Genomic DNA, 27,595 nt, shown 5'->3' on the forward strand with positions numbered 1-27,595 from the left:
AGAAGGACACAGTAGAGCAGTCAACGAACCATCAAAAGACAAAAGGCAAAAAGGACCATGAACCAAGATGGCTGTGTATTAAAATATGAATTATTAAGTGTCACTAAAATGTGAGTCCTCCACCCTCACCCACTAAATGGTTCCCCTAGCTCTTGGTTCCCCAGTCTCCCGGTAAACAGGAGGGCAGCACCTAGTGCATTCTAGCCCCCTCTGGTGGGAGAAGTGTGGTGTTGGATGTGAAGGAAGGGTCCTGACCATCGCACTGTTCTTACCTCAGAGGAGGAATACTACACTCCATTAGAGAAGTGCAGCATCCCTGTGGCGGTCGAACCCTCAGGGGCGCCACATTCCTCCCTGGTGAAACACAGCACGTCCGCGGGCTGCAAAAGAGTAACACCTAGGAAAGTTTTCTTTTTATATAACAATAAACCATCTTCCCTTTATGGGAGGCACATCTTCTTAAACGTTACTAACAGCATACATAATAAAAGAGTACAAAGGTATAAAAGTATAAAATTATAAAAGTGCTAGCATTATCCAGAGACATTCATGTGCAGACAGATGGTTTAAAGTGCAAGGACGAAGAGTCAGTTCAGAAGCGCGAGGAACTTGTCCCAAACCCCCAACGTGGGCCCTGGGGTGGCTGCAGGGCATGAAGATCCTGAGTTGGACCTCCAGGAGAGCCACCCTGACAGGTTTTTCTTCCGAGGTCTGAGGTAGAAATATCCGTGGTTTTACATGAAACAAATAAGGAGCACCTAAAGAGATGCAAACTATGTACAGGGTAAGAGTCTGTCTGCTCAAGTCCGCAGGGACCAATGTCTCTAGAAACGGGGATATAAATCAAAACATAAACACAAACAGTATAACTTTCAACAGGTTACAACCGCTGGGGCTGCTTAAATCTCGGGTTCCCTCCTGGGAAATGGCTCGTTCCTCCCGACGAAGGCCGACCAGTCCTCTGAGGCTGAGCGCGAGGGGGCATCACTCCCGGACACCTTGTGGACATCCAGGGCGTACCACCCCTGCACCCCATGGTGGCGAGAGTACGTAACTACATCACCCGGGAAGAGGTTCCGGCCAGGGTATCCCTTCTTCAACCGCGGCTCGAGGTCCCGCCTGCTGACAAAGACGTCGTCCTGGTAATGGGGACTCCTTATGAACCCCCACCCCGCCTCATGGTGGAAGCGGACGACTTGCCCTTCCACACGGGGACTTGGACGGGTTGCCTCTTCCTGTCGGGCCCGGGACTTGGCAGCTTTGGCCCTCACCTCGAGGCGCTCACAGCGGACCTCCCTCTGGCGTTGCTCCCGAGTGAGTTGGAGAATCTGCTCACGGCACCGCTCACTCCTCCTCTGCGCTTCAGCCCGGGTCTCCCGGGGGAAGCCCATCAGGTCCCCCCTCTGGTTGTCCCAGGCCCACTCCTCAGCCTCCGGCTAGGTGACTGTCGGTGCGGGTAGCGGTGTCATAAGGGGTTGCTGCAGGTCCTCTGCAAGTGTGGACCAGTCCGGGTTGGGGTCGGTGGACATCCCAGCAGCCTCAGGCGCTTCCGTTTCGGGAGTTGGGCGGCAGTGCAGGTCTCCGCCTATGGATGAAGCTTGCAGCTCCGGGGCAAAGACCTGCTCCCAGGTGACCGCGCCGGGCAGGAGATACTCAGTCATGAGGTCCAGTATGAGTACGGTAGGCTCAGCAGCCGGGGCAGGGGCAGTACACTCACCCGCCGCTGGACCGCTCACGACCTCTGTCACTGCTTCTCTCTGAGCTCCAGCTCCATGGCGGCGGGTCCGGATGCGCAGCAGCTTGTCTTCCCGCCACGCAGCAGACGCCGCCTTCTGGGCCTCATTCAGTCTCCGTGCAAGACCCGGGGCTTCCTGGTGGAGAAACTCTATATCTCCCGCTGTGAGTTTAGTGCCGCTTCGCTCCCTGCCCGGTGAAGGACCTGGACCGGGTTCGGAAGGCTCCGTTTGTTGCGCTCCAGCAGCGTCCATGTCCGCTCCCGAAGATCACCAAACTTCAACTGCAATGGCCGCACCTTGTTGCTTTTCTTCTTCCTCCTCTTTCGGGGCGGTTCCTGGGCGGCATGCTGACAGGCCCGCCTTCGTTCAGCCCATCCAGTTTGACGGACATTACCCTGTGGACAGTCTCTGATGGAAGGGGCGGTCCACACTTTTGGCGCCATGTGGGAGCCCAGCCCACGATGGGAGGTGTTTGAAGACAGTCTTTTCACAGCACTATGGCGCCTGTTCTTCTTGGGTGGGCGCCATTTTAAGTGGAAAATGACAGTTCAAAGTGCAAGGCACACAGTACCCGGTAGCAATGGGTAATTCCTTCCTTTGCTGCGGGCACGCAATCCTGCCGACTACGCCAAGTTGTGACGCCAGGTTGTGAGACGCTGGAAAGCCCCTTACCCTGGGAGATGGGGGACTCGGAGTCGGGTCCTGTGATGGAGAGATGGGGTGCAGCCGTGGCCCGGACCCGACCCGTGCCCAGGGCCGTCACACTAAAAAGGATGGTATGGGCTTATCCGGGTTTAGTGGCTGATCTCAACTACGCCACCTGTGGCACCTGGTGAAGGCCACCAGCACCACTGCAGTCCGCTGAGGCATGGTGTTATAGCGGCCGTCGTTGTTACTACTCCCCACAGGCGGAGCAAAGGCCTCAGGGCAGAGGGACAGGAAGACGGGGGTAGTAGTCTAGGAGGTTTTGGTGCTGCGTAGTGCGGTGTAGTGCAGAATAAAGAGTCTGGAGGCCATAGGGGTGAACTTCCAAGGCTTTACTCACAGAAGAGATGGCAGTAGGAAGGCGACTCCCTGCTCCTCGCGGGGTTCTGCGGTCACCAGAGACGAAGGGGTCCAACAACCTCCGAGTAAGTCCAGTGTTAAATCAGGACCCTGCACCAGAGTGTTCCTAGACTTCAGACCGGGTCCTTTCCTGTCTGTGTGTGTAGATAGGCCGGGTCTCCCTCTGAACTTCACTCAGAAAAAGGGTACGGGTGGCAGCGCCATTCCTTCCGTTACCCGGTGGGATCCTCAGGGCCTACCGGGCTTTCCTGACCAGGACGTGGAGTAGCAAGGTCGGGTGTCGGGGGCCGGTAACCCTCTTGCAGCCGGAATCCCTCTGAATATATCAGGTTGGCGAGGACAGGTGGCGTATACCGCTCCGTCTGCATCCTCCCCGGGATCCATTTGCGGTGGAGCTACACTCTTAAGCTCCGGGCCTTCTTGGTCATGGTCCCCGACCGGGCTGAGACATACATTATCTGCAGCCTGCCCCTCGACCCAAGGCCAAGGTACGAGGGCTGTGTCTCCATCCGATGCGGGCCCACACAGGATCCGCTTCCAGGGTAGGAGGACACAGTACAGCAGTCAACGAACCATCAAAAGACAAAAGGCAAAAAGGACAAAAGGACCATGAACCAAGATGGCTGTGTATTAAAATATGAATTATTAAGTGTCACTAAAATGTAAGTCCTCCACCCTCACCCACTAAATGGTTCCCCTAGCTCTTGGTTCCCCAGTCTCCCGGTAAACAGGAGGGCAGCACCTAGTGCATTCTAGCCCCCTCTGGTGGGAGAAGTGTGGTGTTGGATGTGAAGAAGGGTCCTGACCATCGCACTGTTCTTACCTCAGAGGAGGAATACTACACTCCATTAGAGAAGTGCAGCATCCCTGTAGCGGTCGAACCCTCAGGGGCGCCACATAACGAGAGAAGAATGGGACAAAGAAAAGACTTTTCAGCAAAGTGTTTTTGAGACGAGAGTACAACCTTTAGGTGGAGAATTGAAAGGTTCAAAGATGGTAGAAAGGATGCATTCAGGTTAATTTACATGTGAGGGCATATCTTTAGAGGCATCACTGGGGTCAAATATTCTGGCTAGGGTCAGCTCTGCGGTTTTTCTCGGCAGAACAGTAGGTGAGGAAGAAGACAAGCCTTTTGAAAAAGAGAGACCATCAAGATTGACTGGGATTCAACCTACAGATTGCCTGAAGACAGCTTATGAGGAGATAGTGTCTTGGCCCTTTACTTAGAGAAGACATCTGCAAAGTGGTGGTAGGGAGTAGGCAAACTGGGGGAAATAGAGGCAAAACAGAGTTTCAGAGAAGGTGGTTGAGGTAGAGTTTTAAGGCATTTATGAAAACAAGTTGATCCCCATTGGGTAATCTGGTCAGTCTACCAGTCAATGGCTGGGGCATGTAGCCGCAAGCACGGAAGCCTCAAAAGCACTAGCGAATCAGAAAGTGGCAAAATTAAAAAATGAATGTCCTCAAAATGTCCTACATTGTTCCCCAGAGATTAGCTATTGCAGTGTTCACAGAGAAACAAAAGGATCTTTTCAGACTTTTGGCTAGAGAGAAGTTCATAAAATGATCTGCTGCTTCGGAATCAGTGAACGCTTGTCCCATGAACACAGAGGGACCAAAGGAAGCAGACAGGCATGAGCAGTTTATCTTTAGTCGAGGATAGACTTAACCTCAACGTGATCTTTCTTTTGTCGACTGGGGTCGGATTTTTCCTGTTTGCCTACATTTTGTAAAAAATTTATGTGAGAATGATCCTGTTCACCAAGATATAAAGAGTCCTTCTGTAAGGCGATGGCATCTTTCGTCTGATGATTATTTTTTCCTACCGATTTGCATGGGTCGAGACGATCTGAGATGTAGGCCACGGGAATCTAGAGTGTTTTTCCTTGACCACTCTTTAAAACATAAGTCCACTTGGGTATTAAGGGAAATCATCCTGGAAGGAAGGCATGTCTCTACCAGCAAGTTGGTCTTTGATCCAACTGGATACACCATAGTAGAAGATTGCTAGGAGAGCATCATTATTACCAGGCCAATTCAGCTGACAGGGTATAGAAGTTGATGCCATAATGTGCAACAGAGTATGGAATTAGCGGATGTGTGGACATGACCTGGTTCGTAAAACACTCTACAGAAGGCTGACAGGATGGCCGAGAATGCATCAAAGAATCGTATCGCTCCCATAATGGTGCAGCCCATGCCAAAGCATCTACAGATAACAGAGAAAAAATATATACTACTTTTGACTGGTCAAAAAAAAATTCTGAAGATCAAGCTCAAAGTGATCGGTGTATTGATATACATAGCCCTGACAAGCCTTAGGATCTCCGTCACAACGAACAGGTGTAAGTATATTAGAATATGTTTCCCAATTAAAATTTCCCAGGTAGTTATTAAGCTGGGGCAGGTATTGAGGAGCTGAGGAGCCGGTGGTGTGAACGCAGAAGTCTGTGGCAGTGCGTCCATATGGACTGAGAGGTGTTTCACAGCATGGACAAGCTTCTGTTGCCTCTCAGCAAGTTGCAAAACCAGTCCAGATATATCCTTCGTACCCAATGCCAATAGTGTTGTTGCTGCTGCACCTTTGGAATCCATGGTCTTAGTATTCTACTAGGCTCACCTGGTGAGGAAAACTCACAAAGGCACAGTTCAGTGGACACACAAACCCAGGTCGTTGGCGCCGTAGCCTAAAATGCAATCTGAAAATGCAAGGACTTGGACAAAACAAGACACAGAACCAGGAGGGCAATTAAAGAGGGGAATGTCAAGTCCTTAGAAGAACACAGATGAAGGCAGAGAAATCTCAGGTGTTTTGAAAATATGAATGCACAATGTGAACAGAGTTCAATAACAGTTTCTTATGCTTAATGCAACTAATGGGTTTACAAAGAGGTGGAACGTGGAGGGTTAACCAACAGGTCTGAAAGTATGCTGGAATCTCAAGAATTTTGCAAAGATGAATGCACAATATAGTCAACTGTTCAAGATCCTGCAGCAACAGGTGGGTGAACCAGGAGGTAACAAGTGAGAGTTATCCAGTAAATCTGATGGTATGCAGGAACACAGGTATTTTGCAAAGATAAATGCACAATGTGAATGGGTGTTGAACCACTCCAAACAGGCAACTGAACACATAAGTCTCAATACTAAGACACAATTGTGTGTCAAACTAGGCCTTAAAAATCCTTGGAAAATGATGTCAAAGAGGAACACGGCGCTATGTTTTAAGAGCCAACGTGGAGCACAGTAATGGGCGGAGGCCATAAAGGAAGGGAGCCAATCCCGGTGCAGAAGACAAGACAGGTGGATAACAATATCCCTGGAACTGTATGGCAGATTTTAAAAAAGAAAAAAACTAGATTACTTAGGGAAACAGCGGGAATAAAACAAGAGCAAAACATTGTGATTTTTTTTTTACCTTTTAATATTAAATACTACCAACAAAGTGAATAGACACTAAAGTAATCCATAAAAAATATATATTTTCTTAATACATAAATATAAAAAAACTGCATACTAGCAAAGAGAATAAAAATACATGGAGAGGGGACCAGACTAAACACAGGGAAAGAATGTATGGAAAGTGGGTCTAATAATCAAGTGGTTTTATCCCTAATACAGTTATATGAAAAAGTTTGGGCACCCCTATTAATCTTAAGCTTATTGTTTTATAAAAATTGGTGTTTTTGCAACAGCTTTTTCAGTTTGATATATGTAATAACTGTTGGACACAGTAATGTTTCTGCCTTGAAATGAAGTTTATTGTACTAACAGAAAATGTGCAATCTGCATTCAAACAAAATTTCACAGGTGCATAAGTATGGGCAACTCACCAGAAAAGTGACATTAATATTTAGTAGATCCTTCTTTTGCAAAAATAACAGCCTCTAGTCGCTTCCTGTAGCTTTTAATGAGTTCCTGGATCCTGGATGAAGGTATTTTTGACCATTCCTCTTTACAAAACAATTCCAGTTCAGTTAAGTTTGATGGTCGCCAAGCATGGACAGCCCTCTTCAAATGATCCCACAGATGTTCAATGATATTCAGGTCTGGGGACTGGGATGGCCATTCCAGAACATTGTAATTGTTCCTCTGCATGAATGCCTGAGTAGATTTGGAGCAGTGTTTTGAATCATTGTCTTGCTGAAAGATCCATCCCCTGCGTAACTTCAACTTTATCACTGATTCTTGAACATTATTGTCAAGAATCTGTTGATATTGAGTGGAATCCATGCGTCCCTCAACTTTAACAAGATTCCCGATGCCGGCATTGGCCACACAGCCCCAAAGCATGATGGAACCTCCACCAAATTTTACTGTGGGTAGCAAGTGTTTTTCTTGGAATGCTGTGTTTTTTTGCCGCCATGCATAACGCCTTTTTGTATGACCAAACAACTCAATCTTGGTTTCATCAGTCCACAGGACCTTCTTACAAAAAGAAATTGGCTTCTCCAAATGTGCTTTTGCATACCTCAGCCGACTCTGTTTGTGGCGTGCTTGCAGAAACGGCTTCTTTCGCATCACTCTCCCATACAGCTTCTCCTTGTGCAAAGTGCGTTGTATAGTTGACCGATGCACAGTGACACCATCTGCAGCAAGTTGATGCTGCAGCTCTCTGGAGGTGGTCTGAGGATTGTCCTTGACTGATCTCACCATTCTTCTTCTCTGCCTTTCTGATGTTTTTCTTAGCCGGCCACTTCTGGCCTTAACAAGAACTGTTAGTGTGTTCTTCCATTTCCTTACTATGTTCCTCACAGTGGAAACTGACAGGTTAAATCTCTGAGACAGCTTTTTGTATCCTGCCCCTGAACAACTATGTTGAATAATCTTTGTTTTCAGATCATTTGAAAGTTGTTTTGAGGAGCCCATGATGCCACTCTTCAGAGGAGAGTCAAACAGGAGAACAACTTGCAAGTGGCCACTTTAAGTAGCTTTTCTCATGATTGCATATACCTGGCTATGAAGTTCAAAGCTCAATGAGGTTACAAAAACAAAAAAAGTGCTTTAGTAAGTCAGTAAAAAGTAGGTAGGAGTATTTAAAACAAGAAAATTATAAGGGTGCCCATACTTATGCACCTGTCAAATTTTGTTTGAATGCAGATTGCACATTTTCTGTTAGTACAATAAACCTCATTTCAAGGCAGAAACATTACTGTGTCCAACAGTTATTACATATATCAAACTGAAATAGCTGTTGCAAAAACACCAATTTTTATAAAACATTAAGCTTAAGATTAATAGGGGTGCCCAAACTTTTTCATATAACTGTAAATATAGATTATAGTGCAATATCAATATAGCAGCAGGATAATGAACAAGTATTATATTGTAGTACACATCCAAGTGGATTTAATGAAATAAATAATTATATATAAATATTCCAGTTAATACATCAAAATACAAATAGATAAATAGGGAAAATTGACTAGATATAAATACCCAGAAACTCCAACGTACAGTACCGACCAAAAGTTTGGACACACCTTCTCATTTAAAGATTTTTCTGTATTTTCATGACTATGAAAATTGTACATTCACACTGAAGGCATCAAAACTATGAATTAACACATGTGGAATTATATACTTAACAAAAAAGTGTGAAACAACTGAAAATATGTCTTATATTCTAGGTTCTTCAAAGTAGCCACCTTTTGCTTTGATGACTGCTTTGCACACTCTTGGCATTCTCTTGATGAGCTTCAAGTGGTAGTCACTGGAAATGGTTTTTACTTCACAGGTGTGCCCTGTCTGGTTTAATAATTTCATGCCTTATAAATGGGGTTGGGACCATCAGTTGTGTTGTGCAGAAGTCTGGTGGATACACAGCTGATAGTCCTACTGAATAGACTGTTAGAATTTGTATTATGGCAAGAAAAAAGCAGCTAAGTAAAGAAAAACGAGTGGCCATCATTACTTTAAGAAATGAAGGTCAGTCAGTCCGAAAAATTGGGCAAGCTTTGAAAGTGTCCCCAAGTGCAGTTGAAAAACCATCAAGCGCTACAAAGAAACTGGCTCACATGAGGACCGCCCCAGGAAAGGAAGACCAAGAGTCACCTCTGCTTCTGAGGATAAGTTTATCCGAGTTATCAGCCTCAGAAATCGCAGGTTAACAGCAGCTCAGATTAGAGACCAGGTCAATGCCACACAGAGTTCTAGCAGCAGACACATCTCTTCAACAACTGTTAAGAGGAGACTTTGTGCAGCAGGCCTTCATGGTAAAATAACTGCTAGGAAACCACTGCTAAGGACAGGCAACAAGCAGAAGAGACTTGTTTGGGCTAAAGAACACAAGGAATGGACATTAGACCAGTGGAAATCTGTGCTTTGGTCTGATGAGTCCAAATTTGAGATCTTTGGTTCCAACCACCGTGTCTTTGTGCGATGCAGAAAAGGTGAACGCATGGACTCAACATGCCTGGTTCCCACCGTGAAGCATGGAGGAGGAGGTGTGATGGTGTGGGGGTGCTTTGCTGGTGACACTGTTGGGGATTTATTCAAAATTGAAGGCATACTGAACCAGCATGGCTACCACAGCATCTTGCAGAGGCATGCTATTCCATCCGGTTTGCGTTTAGTTGGACCATCATTTATTTTTCAACAGGACAATGACCCCAAACACACCTCCAGGCTGTGTAAGGGCTATTTGACCAAGAAGGAGAGCGATGGGGTGCTACGCCAGATGACCTGGCCTCCACAGTCACCAGACCTGAACCCAATCGAGATGGTTTGGGGTGAGCTGGACCGCAGAGTGAAGGCAAAAGGGCCAACAAGTTCTAAGCAGCTCTGGGAACTCCTTCAAGTTTGTTGGAAGACCATTTCCGGTGACTACCTCTTGAAGCTCATCAAGAGAATGCCAAGAGTGTGCAGAGCAGTCATCAAATCAAAAGGTGGCTACTTTGAAGAACCTAGAATATAAGACATATTTTCAGCTGTTTCACACTTTTTTGTTAAGTATATAATTCCACATGTGTTAATTCATAGTTTTGATGCCTTCAGTGTGAATGTACAATTTTCATAGTCATGAAAATACAGAAAAATCTTTAAATGAGAAGGTGTGTCCAAACTTTTGATTTGTACTGTACGTTTCGCCAAGTGGCTTTCTCAAGGAGTATGAATAAAGGTAAAAAAGGAAAGTATATACCGTATGTGTCAAGATTGGTGTCTCATAGGGTGGTATAGACATGTGTTCATCTAGGGTAACTCTCATTGGTGGATGAATGGCCCAGGATATGTGTAAACTATTTTTTAATCAAAAAACTGTGATTTGTTCCAGCATGGAACGCACGCTTAGAGAAAATCCTGAAAGCGGAAGTGATGCGGTGTATTTTAATATTAAAGATAATATGAGAAATATTTAGAATTTTTAATATTTTAATAATAACTTTTGTTGGGTGTAGGTAGTCAAAAATGGAGCACCCTAAAAAGAATCTGTGACATCAAATGGCTGCTCTTCATATGTACATATGTCCCAATATCTCAAAAGTAGAAAGTCAGTCTGCAAAGCTAACATCATGGCGATCCCCCCAGAGCCGCACACTGCAATTATAAAACCGCTCGGCCACGAATTTGAAACTTGTCAATGTCACATGTTCCCATTGTCTGTCATTGAAAAAGTTTGTAAATTAATCAGCTGGCAACGCCAATCTTCAACGCCAGGCAACTGTGAACCAGCCTCTTCCCTGCTGAAAGGATTACAATGAAATAATATAATTGCAGGCTGCCATTCAGTCACCCTTGACAATAGATGACTTGAAAATTGGAATGTTTTTCTCTTTTTTTTCTTTTTCTTTCCCGGCCTCCGTGCTTCCAGAAATGAAGAATAGAGTAGGAGATGAAGCCTTTTAAATGACCTAAAAATCTACATCTCTCAAACAAATGAGCAAAAAAAAAAAGAGTGCAATTTAAGGCCGAATCATCCGGTGTTAATCCTTGAGAACTCAAAGCCGAAAGATAAAGGAGAGAAAAAATGCGGGTTTCACTTTCCTCATTAAGGCGCATTGACTTTCACCTAATCGCATGCAATTAAAATTTCTCCATGAGATTTCCTTATTGAAATAAGAAAGATAGCGCTTTGCTGAATGCCATGATAGATTTGACATAAGCGAGCTTCCTGGACAAACTGATTTATCATGTCTCATTCCAGCAGAACTCTCTTGCCTACTCATTTCTCATCGTATTACTGTGAAGCTGTAATTAAAGAAGATCCTCCCCCAGCCCAGCGCACCCCCCCGGCCAGGACACGCTAAATTATAAATGTGCTGTCCTTTCTTCTGGCTTAATTTAAAGGGGCCGAACTGGAGCGTGATTCGAGTCTAGAATCTGCATTTTTCCTAATTACGTTCTCACCCCGTTGCATGTTGTCCCGTTACTAAAATAAATGTGATGATAGTCAGCGAAGAAAGATGGGCTTTATTGTAATTTTGGAGATCAAGACTAAGAGCCCATCAAAAAATACTAGTAAGACCCGGTCCAAGCCTCAAGGATGACTCTCTGAGGGATGTTAGTCATACACATGTTGGTATTGCTATTTGGCTCAAGTTAAACCTTTGGGTTCATTGATAGTTCTGCCATATACTGAGATAGGAAGATGTTCACCATAGACCTATAATGATCAGTATTAACTACTAGATTCATGATTTACAGTTAGGTCCATATATATTTGGAAAGAGACAACATTTTTCTAATTTTGGTTCTAGACATTACCACAATGAAATTTAAACAAAACAATTCAGATGCAGTTGAAGTTCAGACTTTCAGCTTTCATTTGCGAGTATCCACATTAAAATTGGATGAAGGGTTTAGGAGTTTCAGCTCCTTAACATGTGCCACCCTGTTTTTAAAGGGACCAAAAGTAATTGGACAATTGACTCCAAGGCTATTTCACGGACAGGTCTGGGCAATCCCTTCGTTATGTCATTCTCAATTAAGCAGACAAAAGGCCTGGAGTTGATTTGAGGTGCTTGCATTTCGAAGGTTTTGCTTTGAAGTAAACATGCGGTCAAAGGAGCTCTCCATGCAGGTGAAACAAGCCATCCTTAACCTACAAAAAAACAGAAAAAACCCATCTCAGAAATTGCTACAATATTAGGAGTGGCAAAATCTACAGTTTGGTACATCCTGAGAAAGAAAGAAAGCACTGGTGAACTCATCAATGCAAAAAGACCTGGGCACCCACGGAAGACAACAGTGGTGAATGATCGCAGAATAATCTCCATGGTGAGGAGAAACCCCTTCACAACAGCCAACCAAGTGAACAACACTCTCCAGGAGGTCGGCGTATCAATATCCAAATCTACCATAAAGAGAAGACTGCATGAAAGTAAATACAGAGGGTTCACTGCACGGTGCAAGCCACTCATAAGCATCAAGAATAAAAAGGCTAGACTGGACTTTTATTAAAAAACATCTAAAAAAGCCAGCACAGTTCTGGAAGAACATTCTTTGGACAGATGAAACCAAGATCAACCTCTACCAGAATGATGGAAAGAGAAAAGTATGGCGAAGGCGTGGTACAGCTCATGATCCAAAGCATACCACATCATCTGTAAAACACGGCGGAGGCAGTGTGATGGCTTGGGCATGCATGGCTGCCAGTGGCACTGGGTCACTAGTGTTTATTGATGATGTGACACAGGACAGAAGCAGCCGAATGAATTCTAATGTATTCAGAGCCATACTGTGTGCTCAGATCCAGCCAAATGCAGCCAAACTGATTGGGCGTCGTTTCATACTACAGATGGACAATGACCCAAAACATAAAGCCAAAGCAACCCAGGAGTTTATTAAAGCAAAGAAGTGGAATATTCTTGAATGGCCAAGTCAGTCACCTGATCTCAACCCAATTGAGCATGCATTTCACTTGTTAAAGACTAAGCTTCAGACAGAAAGGCCCACAAACAAACAGCAACTGAAAACCACCGCAGTGAAGGCCTGGCAGAGCATCAAAAAGGAGGAAACCCAACGTCTGGTGATGTCCATGAGTTCAAGACTTCAGGCAGTGATTGCCAACAAAGGGTTTCCAACCAAGTACTAGAAATGAACATTTTATTTACAATTATTTATTCTGTCCAATTACTTTTGGTCCCTTTGAAAACAGGGTGGCACATGTTAAGGAGCTGAAACTCCTAAACCCTTCATCCAATTTTAATGTGGATACCCTCAAATGAAAGCTGAAAGTCTGAACTTCAACTGCATCTGAATTGTTTTGTTTAAAATTCATTGCGGTAATGTCTAGAACCAAAATTAGAAAAATGTTGTCTCTGTCCAAATATACAGTATATGGACCTAACTGTATGTAAAAAACATGATGTAAGCTAGGAAAAAACATCAAAAACGTCACATGAGACTACATGCCACCCCACATCATCATATGCTGAGAAATCTGGCAGATATTTATCCATCATCTAATACCATCGAAAAACTGGAGCAAGTTCAGAGAGAATCTACCAGGATGATGAGCGGACTGCAAACTATGTCCTATGAGGAATAGTTAGAGGATCTGGTAATGTTTAGCTTGCAAGAAAGAAGGCTAAGAGGAGACTTAATAGCTGTCTATAAATATCTGAAGGGATGTCACAGTGTAGGGGGATCATCCTTATTCTCATTAGCCCATGAAAAAAACGAGAAGCAATGGAATGAAACTGAAAGGGAGAAGATACAGATTAGATATTAGAAAGAACTTTTTTGACAGTGAGGGTGATCAATGAGTGGAACAGGCGGCCACGAGAGGTGGTGAGTTCTCCTTCAATGGAAGTCTTCATACAGAGGCAGTATATGGAAAAAAACGAAAGCGGTCTGTGCGGCGCTAGAGTGATCACTGAAAAAACTAATTTGGGGCTAAAAGCATTTAATAAGCCCTTTCCACAACGCGTTTCGATAGTAAAGTATCTTCAACAGGTGGTACAAGGGTATAGACACAGGATAAAACATATATAGGCAAAGCTTCACAATGATTGGTTGGTATACTAATTACTTTTGCAATGATTGGTTCAAACACTGATTAGTTAAACCTGGGTTCACAAGGAACCCTTCATGTGCTGGTGTGCATGTGCCTCCATCTATTATGTTCATACTGAACCACAAAGTATTCACGTTTGAAGGGGTGGTCTTCTGTCAGATAAGGGGCTGTGCGATGGGGACGAGATTCGCCACCAGTTACGCCAATTTGTTTATGGGGGTTTTTGAGTCCGTCTTCATCGCACAGTCCCCCATGGCAGCTAACCATGTGGTGTTCTACCGCCGCTATTTAGACAATTTATTCTTCCTATGGAAGGGCACTAGCGAGAGTGCATTGAAGTTTGTTGATGAACTCAATTCTAATTTGTGTGGTTTATCCTTCACAGCAACTCTTTCTGAAACTGCCCTACAATTTCTGGACCTGATGGTGCAGTTTGACACGATGGGAAGATTGTTCACATCAACCTTTTTCAAACCAGTGGATTTAAATAGTTATCTGAGGTTTGACAGTGGACATCTCCCAAAGTGGATCACCAATGTTCCCTATGGACAATATTGAAGGGTTCGAAAAAACTGCACCAGAGACTCTGAATTTTTGGTGGAATCTAAAATATTGAGAAAACGGTTTATACAGAAGGGTTACCCCAAAAAATTATTGAAGGATGCCTTTTCTAAAACTAGGGCTCTTACCCAGGACATGTGCATTGATAGGATTGAATTATACACTGGTAAAAATATAAATAAAACAGCCTCAGAGTTGATTAGATGGAGTATGGTTACTACATTTAGTCAATCTAGGGTCAACATTCATAATATCCTGAATAAATTTTGGTTTATTTTGAGGGGTGACCCAATTTTAGGGCCTTTTATACCTAATAAACCAAGCATCATTTATAGGCGGAATAAAAATCTACGAAGTTTAATAGCACCAAGTAATACATCTTTGAAGTCCAAAACACAGCCATCACAGGATGGTATAGGTCCGGGTTGCCTTCCGTGCAATACGCCAAAGTGTTTATGTTGTAAAGCCATTCAAAATGGCGCTCAAAAGATTTTTTCATCACACACACCACAGGAAATAAATTCTCTATCAAACATGACGTGAATTGTTAATCAACACGTGATCTACCTACTGGAGTGTATATGTGACCTCCAGTACGTGGGCCGAACGATACAAACTATGCATGCACGTCTAAATAAACATAGACATAATATCCGGATAGGTTATCAATTACATAGTGTATCGAAAACTTTCAGTATTGTCTATCAAAAAGATCCAGAAGATATGAGGCGTACTATCATTGACCATGTACCTGATACCGTCTCAGATCGATTGGCGAGTCTGATTAATAAAGAGAGTTTTTGGATTTTCAAACTGGGCACACTAGCCCCTGAAGGTCTGAATTTGGCCCTTGAAAATGTGATCAGTTCATAGTAATTTTGTCCTTCCCCTTTCAGATTGATCTTTATCCGCTATTCTACCCCCCCTTTCATCATTCATCATCATTCTTATATTTGTAATATGTTATAACACAATAATTCTTGTGTGTATTTTATACTAATAATGTATTTTTAATATTTTTCATCAATATGTATTGCTATAGTTCACGTCTTATCCAATGTGTTCTTGATCTTTGAATTCATGTGAAGGTTGTCCATATGCAACTGGTGGAGGCACATGCACACCGGCACATGAATGGTTCCTTGTGAACCCAGGTTTAACTAATCAGTGTTTGAACCAATCATTGCAAAACTAATTAGTATACCAACCAATCATTGTGAAGCTTTGCCTATATATGTTTTATCCTGTGTCTATACCCTTGTACCACCTGATGAAGATAGTTTACTATTGAAACGCGTTGTGGAAAGGGCTTATTAAATGCTTTTAGCCCCAAATTTGTTTTTTTCAGTGATCACTCTACCGCTCCACAGACCGCTTTCGGTTTTTTCCATATACAGCTTTCTATTCCCTCTTTGAGGGTTAGCGGCAGGAGCAGCTCTGTTGATCAATTGCTAACCGTCCCTGTAATTCCTTCCCCATTCGTCAATCGAGGACCTGCGGCAAGGGAGCCGCCTCTTCTAGACTCACAGGACCTGCGGTGACACGCATCCGGTCCCGAGTCACGTGGTCCACGGCCGGTCACATGGTCCACGACCAGGAACCCGTAAGCAGTGAGCACAGCCAGCGGTCCGCAGCACACAACACATGGCAAGCCCACCAGCCCGCACCACACAGTGAGATTCACCATCTCCCGACCCTTTTGGCGGTCACCGGGGTTGTGTAGGCGTGCACAACTCCAGCAGGTGAGTGGCCTCTTGGCCGTTTCTAATCCATATTAGTCCATCTGGTTCTTCACACAGCGCGATTCTCTCCCTTCTTTTTCCTTCATACAGAGGCTGGACAGACATCTGTCTGAGATGGTTTAGTGAATCCTGCATTGAGCAGGGGGTTGGACATGATGACCCTGGAGGTCCCTTCCAACTCTAACATTCTATGATTTTGTAATCTATCTGAGATGGTTTAGTGAATCCTGCATTGAGCAGGGGGTTGGACCAGATGACCCTGGAGGTCCCTTTCAACTCTAACATTCTAGGATTCTAGAATTCAGGAAGGTGTCTAAATGGCTACAAATTTATTCTTCAGCAGCACCACAACCCCAACCATACAGCCAATGTCATTAAGAACTATCATCAGGTTAGTGGTGATCCGGTCCCCACAGAGCCCTGATCTCACACCATTGAGTCTGTCTGGGATTACATGAAGAGGCAAGAGGATTTGCAGAAGTGACATCCACAGAAGATCTGTGGTTAGTTCTCCAAGATGTTTTGTACAACCTCCTGCCGAGTTCCTTCAACAACTGTGTGATATGTAGCTAGAAAAACTGATGTTTTAAGGCAGAGGGCGGTCACCAAATGTTGACTTGATTTAGATCCCTCCCTTTTGTTCACTTACATTTTGTTAATTGATAAAAATAAATGATTAACACTTCTATTTTTATAGCATTCTTACTTTGCAGCATTTTTTCCACACCTGTCTAAAACTTTTGCCCAGTACTGTATATTATATATAACGTTCTGTACAACCTATAATTCATCAATTTAATCCTGTTCTGATTCAGTTTAGGTGTCCCGTGGGCGGTTTCAATCAGTGAATGACAGCTGTTTCTGTAAGCACACAGGGAAGGTTCTCAATCAAACATCCCCATACCATTATCCCTCCTCCACCAAACAGTACAGCGGACACAATGGAGTCAGGCGGGTGACGTTCTCCTGGCATTTACCAAATCCAGACACCAGATAGAGAAGTGTGATCCGTCACTGCACAGAACATGTCTCCTCCAGAGTCCAGTGATGGTGGCTTAACACCACTCCATCCAGCACTCGACATTGTGCTTGGTGATATAAGGCTGCATGCTGCTGGTGATTATATGTCCTTATTTTTGTTTCTTCAAATGAACTCTGTGCACTTTCCCGCTCAGGTAGCTGCGTCCATTGGGATTCTGGTTTCCAGCTGTCTGTAGTATAGTATACACCTTCACAGACAAAACTGTATTACATCTTGCTATCATATGTAAAAGTTTTATGTGAATCACAGCAAACCGAGGAATAGTTAAAGCTTTTTTTTAATAAACTTAATATATATTGATAGATTAGGGGGTGCATATTTGTGTCTTTAGAGATTGTGGACTTATTTAAATAGTTCATCCAGCCCCTTTGTTAACATAAAGATAATAATGCCGATCTTTGTAGCGCTGATACATCAGGAGACAAATATAAAGTGGTATCAGATCTCTATGTCTATTTTTGCTTTTTAGTGTTTGAATTGAAATAATGATTTCACGGCCTCTTCTATAAAAATTATAAAGAATTACATGCAAATCCGCCTGTGCTGTAATCTCATATGTAAATGTATCTTTCCACTAGATGGCAGCAGAAAGAATATAAACCAGAATATTATTATCAGGTGTCGTCCTGTACTCTACATATTCTGAAAGAACTAAAGATATTTAATAAAACATTTAAAGTGGAGCGTACTATTGGTCTACCATTTTATTCATAGTTACTGCTAATTTATTAAAATAAAATATCAGTCAGGAGGATTATAAAGCTGGAGATACACTGAACAAAAAGATAAACGAAAAACTTTTGTTTTTGCTCCGATTTTTCATGAGATGAACTCAAAGATCTAAGAATTTTTCTATGGACACAAAAAGCCTTTTTCTCTCAAATATTGTTCACAGATTGGTGTAAATCTGTGTTAGTGAGCACTTCTCCTCTCCAGAGATAATCCATCCAGCTCACAAGTGTGGCATGTCAGGATGCTGATTAGACACCTGATTATTGCACAGGTGCCTTAGGCTGGCCAAAATAAAAGGCCACTCCAAAATGTGCAGTTTTATCACACATCTCAATGCCACAGATGTCACAAGCTTTGAGGGAGCGTGCAATTGGCATGCTGACTGCAGGAATGGCCACCAGAGCTGTTGTCCGTGAACTGAATGTTCATTCATCTACCATAAGCCGTCTCCAAAGGTGTTTCAGAGAATTTGGCGTTACATCTGACGCGCCCCCTGGGCCATATTCTTTAGGGGGAATATGCGGAGCCGGATCAGATGGGAGTTGTAGTCTTCCGAGTGGCTGTGACCCGGTCCGTGCCCAGGGTGTCAAACTCAGTTGTATGTGGCAGTCCTACAGATGTTACTAAGTTCTTAATGTCGACTACGCCACCCGTTGTGTTGCGGTCACTGTGGCCGCCGCTGCAGCAGGGTCCGCTGAGGCTGATGGTGTAGGTGCAGCTTTGGTGATATAACCCCCAACGGGTGGGGTATAGCCTCAGGGGGATCAGGTGCAGAGGATGGGAGTTGTGGTGATGCAGTGTAGACGGCAATCAGAGACAGAGTCGGGTTATGCAGTTTAGGATGTTTACTCACTGCTGATGTTCTGGTCACTCCAGCTTCGAGTGACCTCCCGAGCCGTGCTGCGTCCACCAGGTTCTGGATCCAGCCAACCCCCAAATAAGTCCGGAGCGTGACCCTGAGCTCTCCTTCTGTCCTTTCTCTGGCCGTCCCCACTATTGATCCACCCAGGTCCAGCTCCCTCGGGCCTTCTGTTGGGAGACCCTTGGCCTTGGGTTCCCTGACCCTCCTCGTGGTATGCCTTCGTGGTGGATGTGGTGGGTGACCGTGGCAAACGCTGCCCACGGTCTCCGGTCTCTGGCTGGGGTGTGTTTTTGCCCCCACCAGCTTGGGTTCCGGTACCCTGATGCCGACTCTTCACCCGGGGATTTAATTTGGGTTCTTAGAGTCCTCTCTTCTGTTTCCCCCTCTGGGTCTCTCTTTCTCCTCTCTCACTCTGGGTCTCTCTTCTCCTCTGCTCGCTGACTTTCTCTCTGCAACTGACCCTGTTCTTTGATGGTGCCCACCTTATATACACCCTCTATGTGTGAGCTCAGGTGACCAGCACCCAATGAGCTCCTATCTTTACCCAGGCTGCTCCCCCTATCTGCCCCTACACTACTTGGGATGTACCACCCCCCTCCCACTCCAGCCAGGAACAGACTCGGTCGTACCTGCACATTTCTAAGTGGGAGTACCGTCGGTCTGCTCCTCGGAAATGGGATGTGTGTAGTGCATGCAGCCTACCGAGCTCAGTTCCACACTCCATCCTTACCCGGGAGTGGAATATCACACCTCTGGGTTGAGGTGCAATACCCCTGTAGCAGCCGAATCCTCAGGGTGCTACATTCCCCCCTGGTAAATCACAGCACGTCCTCGGGCTGTAAGTCAAAAACATCACAAAACATACAAAATTTTTCATAAACATATAAAACATATAAAACATATAAAACATTATATAAATTAGCAGCATTAAACATTCTCGTCGTCTCTTGTTCCTCCTCCGGTCACTGGGCAACTGTTGACCGGGCAAAGTGCGACAGTTCTTTTCCTTAAGGTGGTTTTACAGTAAAACCAGTAGGGGGCGCTTTAGGAAGCGCAACTATATACAAGGATATGGCCGCTCTCAGTCCTCGGCCAGTTAAGGAGGGAAAGGGAATGGCTGCTCACAGTCCTCAGCCTGTGGGATTAAGGGTAAACGGGTGAACAGTTCACTCAGCTGGTCCCAACGGGGACTATATTTGCAGTAACAGTTTCTTTATACCCCGATCGGGTAACTATTTACAGCACCTGCTCCGCTGTACTCAACAACGTCTTCCTCCTGCTCCTTCTTTGGGGATCTCAGCTTCAGACCCGTCCGGATCCTCTTGCTCTTCCTCCTCACATCGCAGCTCCTCCTCTGTCAGGCGATGCACATGGAGGGCGTAAGGTCCTTTGGCACACTTGTGCCGGGTAAAGGTGACCTCGTCCCCGATATAAAGGTCACGACCTCTGTGCCCCTCCGGCAGATGGGACTCCACATCTCTGCGCGTGACAAAGACGTCGCCGGGGGTGTTGTGGTCTCTGATGAAGCCCCACCCGTGCTGCAGGTTAAACTTTATTACAGTCCCGATGGTGCGGGGACTGTGCGCTGCACGGGGGTCCCTCCTGGTCCGGCTCTTCTGCTCGGCGCTCCTTATTTGGGCCTGTTGTTCCCAGACCCGCCTCTCTCTCCGCTCCCTCGCAAACTCCTCGAGCTGCTGTCGGCAGCACTCAGCACGCTCCGCTGCAGCTGCCCTGGTTTCTTGAGTGAACCCCATTAGGTCTTCTCCGGTGGGGTCCCACTCAAATTGGGTCTCTTCAAGCGGGGGCGAGATCCTTATCACGGGCTTCGGAGCCGGAATCAGGGGTGCACACATGGCCCCAACTCTCCTCTGGTGCTCCAGTTCATAATATTTCTGGGGCCAGATGAAAGGCTGCCCGTCCGGCCACGTGTGCTGGGCAAACAAGTCCTCTCCCAGACGCGGCACCCTTGGTTTTACGGGTGCGGGCGCGGTGGTGGTGGCGCCCGGGTTGCCCAGGCCTTGCGGCCAGGCCTGGGGCACCTGGAAGGTGAAGGGCACCGTTAGGACGGCGGCCACCTGGGCTACCTGGCCTTGCGGCCAGGCCGGAGGCTCCGCGGAGGTAGGGGGCGCTGTTGGTGATGCGACGCCCGGGGGTACTAGGCCCTGCGACCAGGCTGGTGTTGCTTCCTGTTTTGCCACGCTCGGGGTCGTTGCGCATGGCGTCACAGGGGTCGCGGCGGCGGCTTCCGGTTGGGGCCTAGTCTGCGTCGGTGACATGGCGTTTTCGGGCACAGCAGGGGGACTTTCGGGCTCTGCGACGGGGAGCTGGGGCAGGTAAGCGGTGTCCCGGTTTGGGGTATAGACGTCCCCTTTACCTGCCTCCATGCGTTCGGCTCCCTTCTCGGCGCCGTCTCCGGCCTTGGGTCCTCCCGCGCCATCCTCAGAGGCGGTCTGTCTCCTCATCTTGGCTGGCGTGCTCCGGGTCTTGGTTTGCTGGGCCATCTCTCGGCTCCACTCCGCCAATGTCTCTCGCTGTACCCGGGCCATCCTCCGTGCGAGGCCCTCCAGGGCAGTCTGTGCACACTCCCGGTCTCGGGGGAGCTGTGCGAGGACCTCCACTAGGCCTAGTGGGGTCGTGGTTTCCAGCAGGCTCCTGACCAAGGGGTCGGTGCTGCTCTGCTCTTCTTCCAGCAGGCTCCTGGCCAGCGGGCCGGTGCTGCTCTGCTCTCCCTCCTCGGTTTCTAGCAGGCTCCTGGCCAACGGGCCGGTGCTGCTCTGCTTTCTCGCCATCTCCGGGTAAGCTCCTCCGATACTCTTCTCCAGGCTTCTTGCCTCCGGGTGCGCTCGCTCTAGACTGCTCCAGGCGACACCCATCTTTGCTCTCTCCTTTCGTCTCCTCCCACTTCGAGGGCGGTCCCGGGGCCACTTGGTGACTGTCAGCTCCAGGGGCGGTTCTTTCACGCTGACAGACACCTCTAGCATCACAGTCTCTGTTGGTGGGGGCGGTTTCCACTTTTGGCGCCATTTTCGGTCCTGGCCCACGATGGGAGGTGGCCTCTCACCACCCTCTGGCACGCCCATTATGGCGTCCGCTCTGGCAAGGCGGGAAATCCTTGGAAATGGCGGGAACCGCTTCCCAGTGGCGGGAAACTCTGCAGATGGCGGGAAAAAGCTGTTAATGGCGGACAACCGGCGGGAATCGACTGGTGATGGGGTCCGATGGCGGGGACCCTCCGGAACCGGCAGGAGACTTCTTTTTGAGGTAAACTTGCACTTTTCTTCAGGCACGCAGTACCCGGTTGTTGCGGGCACGTAATCCTGCCGACTACGCCAAAGTTGACGCGCCCCCTGGGCCATATTCTTTAGGGGGAATATGCGGAGCCGGATCAGATGGGAGTTGTAGTCTTCCGAGTGGCTGTGACCCGGTCCGTGCCCAGGGTGTCAAACTCAGTTGTATGTGGCAGTCCTACAGATGTTACTAAGTTCTTAATGTCGACTACGCCACCCGTTGTGTTGCGGTCACTGTGGCCGCCGCTGCAGCAGGGTCCGCTGAGGCTGGTGGTGTAGGTGCAGCTTTGGTGATATAACCCCCAACGGGTGGGGTATAGCCTCAGGGGGATCAGGTGCAGAGGATGGGAGTTGTGATGCAGTGTAGACGGCAATCAGAGACAGAGTCGGGTTATGCAGTTTAGGATGTTTACTCACTGCTGATGTTCTGGTCACTCCAGCTTCGAGTGACCTCCCGAGCCGTGCTGCGTCCACCAGGTTCTGGATCCAGCCAACCCCCAAATAAGTCCGGAGCGTGACCCTGAGCTCTCCTTCTGTCCTTTCTCTGTCCGTCCCCACTATTGATCCACCCAGGTCCAGCTCCCTCGGGCCTTCTGTTGGGAGACCCTTGGCCTTGGGTTCCCTGACCCTCCTCGTGGTATGCCTTCGTGGTGGATATGGTGGGTGACCGTGGCAAACGCTGCCCACGGTCTCCGGTCTCTGGCTGGGGTGTGTTTTTGCCCCCACCAGCTTGGGTTCCGGTACCCTGATGCCGACTCTTCACCCGGGGATTTAATTTGGGTTCTTAGAGTCCTCTCTTCTGTTTCCCCCTCTGGGTCTCTCTTTCTCCTCTCTCACTCTGGGTCTCTCTTCTCCTCTGCTCGCTGACTTTCTCTCTGCAACTGACCCTGTTCTTTGATGGTGCCCACCTTATATACACCCTCTATGTGTGAGCTCAGGTGACCAGCACCCAATGAGCTCCTATCTTTACCCAGGCTGCTCCCCCTATCTGCCCCTACACTACTTGGGATGTACCACCCCCCTCCCACTCCAGCCAGGAACAGACTCGGTCGTACCTGCACATTTCTAAGTGGGAGTACCGTCGGTCTGCTCCTCGGAAATGGGATGTGTGTAGTGCATGCAGCCTACCGAGCTCAGTTCCACACTCCATCCTTACCCGGGAGTGGAATATCACACCTCTGGGTTGAGGTGCAATACCCCTGTAGCAGCCGAATCCTCAGGGTGCTACACATCCAACCGGCCTCACACCCGCAGACCACGTGTAACCACACCAGCCCAGGACCTCAACATCCAGCATCTTAACCTCCAAGATCGTCTGAGACCAGTCACCTGGACAGCTGCTGCAACAATCGGTTTGCATAACCAAAGAATGACTGCATAAACTGTCAGAAACCGTCTCAGGGAAGCTGGTCTGCTGCTCATCATGCTCATCGGGGTCTCCACCTGACCGCAGCTCATCATCCTCATCAGGGTCTCCACCTGACTGCAGCTCGTCATCCTCATCGGAGTCTCCACCTGACTGCAGCTCGTCATCCTCATCTGGGTCTCCACCTCACTGCAGCTCATCGTCCTCATCTGGGTCTCCACCTGACTGCAGCTCATCATCCTCATCAGGGTCTCCACCAGACTGCAGATCATCATCCTGAACGAGGTCTCCACTTGACTGCAGTTTGTCATCCTCATCGGGGTCTCCACCTGACTGCAGCTCATCATCCTCGTCCGGGTCTCCACGTGACTGCAGCTCGTCATCCTCATCGGGGTCTCCACCAGACTGCAGTTCGTCATCTTCATTGGGGTATCCACCTGACTGCAGCTCATCGTCCTCGTCTGGGTCTGCACCTGACTGTAGCTCATCGTCCTCATCTGGGTCTCCACCTGACTGTAGCTCATCGCCCTCATCTGGGTCTCCACCTGACTGTAGCTCATCGCCCTCATCTGGGTCTCCACCTGACAGCAGCTCGTCATCCTCATTGGGGTCTCGACCTGACTGCATTTTGTCATCCTCATCTGGGTCTCCACCTGACTGCAGTTTTTCATCCTCATCGGGGTCTCCACCTGACTGCAGCGCATCGTCCTCATCGGGGTCTCCTCCTGACTGCAGTTAGTCATCGTAACCAACTTGAGTAGGCAAATACTCACATTTTATGGCGTCTGGCACATTGTAGAGGTGTTCTCTTCACTGATGAATCCTGGTTTTTACTGTACAGGGCAGATGGCAAACTGTGTGTATAGCATTATGTAGGTGAGCGGTTTGCTGATGTCAAACTTGTGAATCGAGTGGCCCATGGTGGCGGTGGGGTTATGGTATACGTATTTTATGGACAACAAACACAGCTGTATTTTATTGATGCCATTTTGATTGCACAGAGATACCGTGACCAGATCCTGAGGCCCCTTGTTGTTCTATTCATCCACATGTTACACCCCTTTAAGCCACCTTGGGCAGGGTGTTCGGTAGTTCTCACCTCAATATGGCACAGTGCCTCCACCCACTCTTGCTGGGAGCTGTAGTGGGATGCAGGAGGGTCTTCCTCTTCGGCCAGGGGTCGACTCGGAAAACACCTGTCCATGCTGCGTCGGCACTGACAAAAAATAGGTTGAAAAATTTAACAGGTTTATTTACAGAGGAATAAATGGTGTTAAATTCAGAGGGCATAACAAGGAACAGCAGAACATATAATATTACACAATCTATGATACAGGCTCCAAATGTGCTTTGCAATAGGTCTGAATGTTAATGATGACACCTCCCCTTTAAATGACAGCAGGCACACTCCTAACTAATAACATCTAATAATGGCTGCAGAAATGGCAGTAACACAGTCGAACGATGGGGCCCAGTTGCCTCGATTGTTGGCACCCTTTGCAGCACCTTTTGACGCACGTAATGCAATAGGAATAAAATCCCCTCAGTAACAGTTCTCTTCTTAACTCCTCAACAGTGGAACCACAAGTCTCATAATAGCTACTCACTCCTTGATGTAGCACACGGATCCAACTTGGGGCTGCAGGGTCCGGATGCCTTCAACACAAAGGTTGGCTTGTGGACTCGTCCCCTTAGTTAGGCCAGGTGGCGATGGACATCTCCTGGTAACCTGACTGGCCTGTAGATGTGGTTTGGCTGCAGGATCATCTTCTCCCCTCACACACTGAGGGGTTAGATGTTTATCAATCACTCTGTGCCTCTGTTCCCTGCTCTCCAGTATCAGACTCTCACATGTCTGTAATGGAGAATTGCATCCTTTCCTCCCCCTGCTGCTAGCTCCACCCTTCTTCTCCAACCTACTCAGCCAATCAGTCTCTTCCTCTGCTGCTCCTCCTCCCCTATGATACAGAGAGGAGCAATGTCTACTGGCAGTTGTAGTCCAGGGCAGTGCAGCAAGAGATTCATTATTGGCTGCTGCTGTGAATGTCTGTGTAATTCCAGCAGCTCCAGTCACTGTACACACAGGTCTCACTTGCAGGTGTTACACACGACCATCACCTCACGAAGCAGCATGATAATGAACGGTCCCATGTTGCAAGGATCTGTACACAATTCCTGGAAGCTCAAAACATCACAGTTCTTGCATATCCAGCATACTGACCAGACATGTCAGCCATTGAGCATGTTTGGGAGGCTCTGGATTGGCATATAGGACAGTGTGTTCAAGTTCCTGCTAATTTCCAGCAACTCTGCAGCCATTGAAGAGGAGTGGACCAACATTCCACAGGCCACAATCACCAACCTGATCAACTCTATGCGAAGGAGAGGTGTCGCACTGCGTGAGGCAAATAGTGGTCACACCAGATACTGACTGCTTTCTGACCTCCCTGGATACCCAATACTATAAAAATGCCCATTTTAGAGTGGCCTATTATTGTGGCTAGCCTAAGGGACACCTGTGCAATAATCAAGTGTCTAATCAGCATCTGGATATGCCACACTTGTCAGGTAGATGGATTATCTCTGCAAAGGAGAAGTGCTCACTAACACAGATTTAGACAAATTTGTAACAAAATTTGAGAGAAAAAGGTCTTTTGTGCATATACAGTGGTGGCCAAAAGTATTGGCACCCCTGCAATTCTGTCAGATAATACTCAGTTTCTTCCTGAAAATGATTGCAATCACAAATTCTTTGGTATTATTATCTTCATTTAATTTGTCTTCAATGAAAAAAACACAAAAAGAGTTGTCCTAAAGCCAAATTGGAAATAATTCCACACCAAACCTTAAAAAGGGGGTGGACAAAAGTATTGGCACTGTTTGAAAAATCATGGAATGCTTCTCTAATTCGTGTAATTAACAGCACCTGTAACTTACATGGGGCACCTAACACGGGTTGGCAATAACTAAATCACACTTGCAGCCAGTTAACATGGATTAAAGTTGACTCAACCTCTGTCCTGTGTCCTTGTGTGTACCACATTGAGCATGGAGAAAAGAAAGAAGACTAAAGTACTGTCTGAGGACTTGAGAATCCAAATTGTGAGGAAGCATGAGCAATCTCAAGGCTACAAGTCCATCTCCAAAGACCTGAATGTTCCTGTGTCTTCCGTGTGCAGTGTCATCAAGAAGTTTAAAGCCCATGGCACTGTGGCTAACCTCCCTAGATGTGGACGGAAAAGAAAAATTGACGAGAGATTTCAACGCAAGATTGTGTGGATGGTGGATAAAGAACCTCGACTAACATCCAAACAAGTTCAAGCTGCCCTGCAGTCCGAGGGTACAACAGTGGCAACCCGTACTATCCGTCGGCGTCTGAATGAAAAGGGACTGTATGGTAGGATATCCAGGAAGACCCCACTTCTTACCCCGAGACATAAAAATGCCAGGCTGGAGTTTGCCAAAACTTACCTGAGAAAGCCTAAAATGTTTTGGAAGAATGTTCTCTGGTCAGATGAGACAAAAGTAGAGCTTTTGGGAAAAAACATCAACATAGAGTGTACAGGAAAAAAAAAGAGGCATTCAAAGAAAAGAACACGTTCCCTACAGTCAAACATGGCGGAGGTTCCCTGATGTTTTGGGGTTGCTTTGCTGCCTCTGGCACTGGACTGCTTGACCATGTGCATGGCATTATGAAGTCTGAAGACTACTAACAAATTTTGCAGCATAATGTAGGGCCCAGTGTGAAAAAGCTGGGTCTCCCTCAGAGGTCATGGGTCTTCCAGCAGGACAATGACCCAAAACACACTTCCAAAAGCACTATAAAATGGTTTGAGAGAAAGCACTGGAGACTTCTAAGGTGGCCAGCAATGAGTCCAGACCTGAATCCCATAGAACACCTGTGGAGAGATCTCAAAATGGCAGTTTGGAGAAGGCACCCTTCAAATATCAGGGACCTTGAGCAGTTTGCCAAAGAAGAATGGTCTACAATTCCAGCAGAGCATTGTAAGAAACTCATTGATGGTTACCGGAAGCGGTTGTTCGCAGTTATTTTGGCTAAAGATTGTGCAACCAAGTATTAGGCTGAGGGTGCCAATACTTTTTTCTGGCCCATTTTTGGAGTTTTGTGTGAAATGATCAATGATTGGATTTTTGCTTCATTCTCTTTTGTGTTTTTTCCTTGCAAGCAAATTAAATGAAGATAATAATACCAAAGAATTTGTGATTGCAATCATTTTCAGGAAG

Source organism: Phyllobates terribilis, unplaced genomic scaffold, assembly GCF_046119375.1.
Source record: "Phyllobates terribilis strain yellow unplaced genomic scaffold, ASM4611937v1 Scaffold_1__5_contigs__length_1240528914, whole genome shotgun sequence".
Classification (NCBI taxonomy): Eukaryota; Metazoa; Chordata; class Amphibia; order Anura; family Dendrobatidae; genus Phyllobates; species Phyllobates terribilis.